This window comes from Primulina tabacum, chromosome 11, assembly GCF_025594145.1.
Source record: "Primulina tabacum isolate GXHZ01 chromosome 11, ASM2559414v2, whole genome shotgun sequence".
Taxonomy (NCBI): domain Eukaryota; kingdom Viridiplantae; phylum Streptophyta; class Magnoliopsida; order Lamiales; family Gesneriaceae; genus Primulina; species Primulina tabacum.
Genome location: NC_134560.1, coordinates 37,696,472 through 37,702,471, shown reverse-complemented (window position 1 = coordinate 37,702,471; position 6,000 = coordinate 37,696,472). Strand labels below are relative to the sequence as shown.

General features: G+C 38.0%; 1 pseudogene; it reads left to right on the top strand.

The window, feature by feature from the left end:
- Positions 1–2,405: 2,405 nt before the first annotated feature.
- Positions 2,406–4,857, top strand: LOC142517653 (leucine-rich repeat extensin-like protein 7; annotated as a pseudogene).
- Positions 4,858–6,000: the final 1,143 nt, after the last annotated feature.

Sequence of the window (6,000 nt, the reverse complement as noted above, 5' to 3'; positions counted from 1 at the left end):
ATCTCACGGATAAGCTCTGGTGCTTCTTTGTCAGGTGTAATATCAGAATACCACAAATCTATCACAAAATCACACAAATTGTTGATAAAATCTTCAATAGCAGCCTCTACAACAGGAGAATCTATTTTTCTTCCATTTTTGAGTAGGGCGCAGGGTACTTAGGCGGGAATCATTCACAGACAGCTGCTTTTTTTCTAAGTGCAATAAATAGGACAATGGTCTGGTGTTCTGAACCTTCCATCGGAATTCCACCTCATAAGTAATAATCGTAATCCAGAAACCAAGAGTATGGCTATTGGAATATTCATCAACATCGATTTGCTAGTATCTCAAAAAAAAGCATAACATTTAGCATACTGACTGGTATTAGAGAAAAAAAACAAATCGAAAATAGAAGACTTGCAGTAAGAATTCCACGGGAAACAAATATTTTTAAAAAAACTTTACAAAGCTGAAATCTAGTCCCTAAAATAACTGTGGTTCAGTTAGATTAAAAGTAGCAGTCCCATTTGCTTGATCTAACTATTTCAGCTAAATTAGCATAAACACACTGCGATCAACAAGCCTTCCTAATAAGGCAAGGTACCACAAAACCAAAACCTTCCAATAAGGCGATGTGCCATAGCTGAATCAGTAGAAAGGGACTGGTGTGATGGACTAATTACACTCATCTTTTGTCACATAACAAAAAATGCAGTATTAACCACCAGTAGCACGACACAGTTTAGGTACATATAGAATGCTAAAGATTATACCCATGGTAATCCTCCCTTCACTTCACCTCTCTAGCGTCTGGTATAGCCGAATTTACAGTACCTTCAAACAGTTTCTTCAACGTACCATAGCACCACAAATAATCCCATTCTTTTTATTTTTCTTTTGAGTTAATAATCCCCTAATTCTGTGCACATGCATAATCCTAGGATCAGCATTATACCACATAAAGCAAGACTAAAGACTAAAGTTAAAACCCAAAATAGAATTACAAAGTAAATCTCATTCTTTAAACAAGAAACAGAAAAGGGAAATTGAGAGTTACGTGTCAAGAAGTAAGTTACTCCAAATATACAGAGAATCCACCACAGCTCGAAGCTTAGCTTCTTCGATCAGATCCTGTACACTCTCCATTGCCTTCTTCATCATTAACGAATACCTCGTCTAAAATTTCTCAGAACTAAAAACCTGATCAAATTAGGAGAATTGACAATTCGTAAAAGGAATCAAATTCAACCTTCACCACTACAAAATCAAATCTGATTGATAACACAAATAAATCTAAACAGAATCGGCGTTCTTCCGTTGAATTTGGATAAAAAATCAACTCTTTCAACAAAAAAAAAATATTCACAAAATTCTGATCGTGTCTCAGTTCGAATTTCTGGGTTTTTGGGTGAACAAAGCGCTGCAATTTTCCTGAGGGGACATAACTTAAAGCGTGGGAGTTCATACGTCACCATTATCTCCGGACAAAATTACCCTCAGACGATTTTTTTTAAATAAATAATAAATTTTACTTATAAAATAGCAGCAAACACAAAAAAATATTATATTTTTGAGTATTTTTATATATAAAAAATATGTAAAAAGATTTAAAAGAAAAAATCTCAATCTTATTCAAATTAAATTTTTTCTAATCTTATCAAAGTATAAATTGACAAATCACTCTCGACACCAAAATTACTATAAAGTGCCATAAATTTAAAAATATTTAAAATTATCGTGTATAAAAATTATCATATATATACACAAACAAAAAATCTAGTCTTGTCAATTTTGTTATACAAATCTCCAACCGAACTCGATTCATAAAAAATACTTGTTATATTAAAAATATTACTTTATAATTAAATATGAATTAGATTGATTCGTCTCACGAAAATAAGCGTCTATTTTATAAACTACGTCGTGCTTTTAGGTATTTTTTTTTCCGGCTTGAGAAGGAAAAATTTATCCAACCATGATTTAGTAAAATAGTCATTAATTATAAATAATATACATGTGAGTTCAAGTATATTGCACAGTAGCTATTTCCTAGCAAATCATTGGCATATATTCATGTTTTTGTTTTTGTTTAGATTGATGTGAAATATTTTATTCCCATATTTTCTCATAACCAATGCCCCAAAAGTAATCTCAGAACCTCTATTCTTAGTGTTCTTCTTATAATCCATTCAGAAAAACATGGAGAAATATAAGCAAATCCTACTAAATTCAGCCCACAGAATTTCATATAGACCTCCAAAATCCTGAGGTGAAAATGCTCCAAAAAATATGCTTCACCAGCCTCATGCATCATCCCTCACACCTTCCATATATTCATCCTTGTTTCTTCTTGTTTACGTCTTTGCGGTAAGCGGCCTTGGTCTAGTCCTAGGGGGTAGGCAATGGAGAACCCTCGGAAAACAATGGCTTTCGGCTGCTTTCTCTATGTTTTTTCTCTTGTCTTCTTCTCTCTTATGCATTAACAGATATTGAAGCAGCACATATTGCTCGTCGCCAGCTTTTACATATGGCGAAAGGGGACGATCTTCTTCTTGCGTATGAATTTCCTGTTGATACAGGCGCCACCTTCCCTAACTCTAGGCTAAAAAGGGCTTATGTAGCCCTTCAGGAATGGAAGAAGGCCATCTATTCTGACCCATTTAACTTTACGTGTAATTGGGAGGGAGCGGATGTGTGTGCGTACAAGGGTGTATTTGTGAGCAGGCGTTGGACGACTCTAATGACACTGTGGTTGCTGGGGTCGACTTGAACCATGCAGATATCGCAGGGCATCTTCCTGAAGCTCTTGGGTACTTATCAGATATTAGTCTTCTGCATATAAACTCAAACCGGTTTTGTGGGATCGTGCCGCCGGCAATCAAGCAGATGAAGCTTCTCCACGAGCTCGATTTGAGCAATAATAGATTTGTGGGACCTTTTCCGGATGTTGTATTGGAACTTCCCAACCTCAAGTACCTTGATCTAAGGTTCAATGATTTTGAAGGGGAATTGCCAAAAGAATTATTCGATAAGGACCTCGATGCCATTTTCTTGAACAACAACCGGTTTCGTTCCAACATCCCCGAGAATCTAGGCAACTCCCCTGCTTCTGTGGTGGTGATCTCCAACAACAAGTTGAAGGGATGTATACCACAAAGCATTGGAAACATGGCAGGCATGTTAGACGAGTTCATTGCATCGAAAAATGATCTGTCTGGGTGTTTGCCGGAAGAAATCACCCTTTTGAACACAACCACAGTTTTTGACATTAGTGGTAACAAGTTTGTGGGCGACCTTCCGCAAGGCATGGAATACATGCAAGGCCTCGAAATTTTGGACATTGAAAAGAACTCGCTTAGGGGTAGGGTGCCTGAAAGTATCTGCACCTTGCCAAGTTTGAAGAATTTTACATTCTCTTCGAACTACTTTGATACAAAAGATCCACAATGCTATCCCGATGTCATACCCGAGCTTGTGGTGAACGGGAAAAAAAATTGTTTTGCTGGAGAACTGCAACAAAGATCAGAATATGATTGCTACAAAGCTTTGAAAGAAGAGGTGAACTGCAGCTCTACAGGGTGCAGGCCTTCTAATGATGGTCAAGGGGCAAAGCCGAAGATCCCGAAAAATCATGGCCCTTCAAAATCAAGGCCCGAGAAGGAAACTCCTACGAAGGCCAAGGAAAATCCACCAACGGCGAAGCCTGGTTCCAACCTAATCTGTACCAAAATCACAGCCAACAAGTCCTAAACCAATCCCACCAACATCCACGCCGAAGTCTTCTCCACAAAAGGCTTCCCAGTCGCCACCGATTCCACATAGTCAAAACCATGGCACTCAAGCCCACCAAAGCTTCGATTCCACCTCCCACAATGAGAACCCTAAGGTTAATGTCCAACCTCCCACTCCGAAGCATACACCAATTCCGAACTGCAATCACTAAAACCAGCAGAACAACCGATTCCACATACAATAGGTGGATCTACACATCACCCCCACCACCTTCTTCTCACCTCCACCTCATGTTCAATCACCATCTCCACCACCAGTCTTCTCACCCCCACAGCCTGTTCCGTCACCTCCCCCCCGCCTCCATTTTTCTCAGCTCCACCAGCCCATGTGAACTCGTCACCGCCTCCTGTTTTCTCCCCTCCACCTCCAGTACACTCATCACAACCACCACTTCCAATCGTCTCCCCTCCACCTCCTGTACACTCACCACCACCTCCACCTCGTTTGTCCTCTCCTCCACTTCCCGTGTATTCACCACCACCTTCACCTCCGACTGTCTCTCCTCCACCTCCTGTGTACTCACCACCGCCACCACCTCCGGTTGTTTCTTCTCCACCTCCAGTGAACTCGTCACCGCCTCCTGTTTTCTCCCCTCCACCTCCAGTACACTCACCACCCCCACCACCTCCAGTTGTCTTCCTCCACCTCCAGTGTACTCACCACCACCAACACCTCCGACTGTCTCTCCTCACCTCCTGTGTATTCACCACCACCACCACCTCCAGTTGTTTCTCCTCCACCTCCAATGTACTCACCACCGCCACCGCATGTTCACTCACCACCTCCCCCACCAGAGTACTCCCCACCCCCACCCCCTCTTTTCTCTCCACCACCACCAGTTTTCTCTCCGCCTCCACCTGTCCATTCACCACCTCCACCAATTTTCTCTCCCCCACCTCCTCTCCAATCACCACCACCACCACCTCCACCATTGTTCTCTCCACCCCCCGCCGCCTGTCAACCCACCGCCACCAGCGCCTCAACCATCACCACCTCCTCCAGTTTTCAAACCAATTATCCTCCCACCACACTTGGGGGCAAGCTATGCATCCCCACCACCACCAGTCATCCAAGGATATTAAGGAGTAGTATGTATACATCCAATCATGTTTGATCCATACACATCAACAATCCAAAAACATCTTTTCAAACTATCACTTTGTAGATTTGTGTTGCAGTTTTTTCAGTTGCAAGTCAGTTGGATCATTCTTATGTAGCAATTTACATGCACCTAGTTCAATAATTCGCCATTCATCAGTAATTTGCATTGCAGTTTGTTAAATTGCCTAGTTATCATGGAACTCCTTAGAATTTGTATATCAACTAGCTCTTTCTTGCAGACTTGAAAATCTTGTAGTAAAAATATGTAATCTTAAAAGTTCAAATATAGCTTCCCCTATGTTTTTTTTTTCACCAACAAATGTCGAACATTCACAGTATTTATAAGAATGATGTCTATTTGATTGAGATTTAACTGAGAAAGAGACATTGAATTTGTTTTTGCAAGTAAACTGACATTTTTTTGAAACATGGAGAACATTTTATTTGAAATAAATTTAGTTAAGCCACAAGAATGAAAGTAAATTTTCTTTAAAATGAAACAAAATTAACAATTGTATTAAAAATTTGGTAAATAACTCATATTGTAATTTATGTTGGACACAATAAAGTAGAATATTCAAATTGTTGTTAGAAATTATAAGAGGAATTTTCTAAAATGGATTTCCAAAACTATAATAATGATTTATTTTTTTAATTTTAAAAGTAGGTTAAGTTCCAAGAATACCCTGTAAAATCATTTTTTCTTTAATTTAGCTTTCCTTTGAACCCACTTTCTACGTGAACGCAAAAAAAAATTTAATTAAATTGCAAGTGTACCTGAATTCATTATTAAAATTTAAAATTTTATCTAGAAATTAATTTTCCATCAAAATTAATAATCAAATAAAAGATAATTTGGTTAGCTTATTTTTTCAGGAGAAAAAAATAATGAAATAAGAACAAATCTCTTTCTCTTTTTATTTTTAAATTTCTATACAGAAAATAAATAATAAATATAATAATAATATAATATTAATCAAAAAATATATAAAAACCTAAGTTAAAATAAATAATAACAACAATGATTAAAAATAAGAATACTAACAATAGCTCTTGTTCTTGTTATTATCACTATAATGATTTTATTATTTTAAATTTTTTCATGTTAAATTGACCAAATATTAC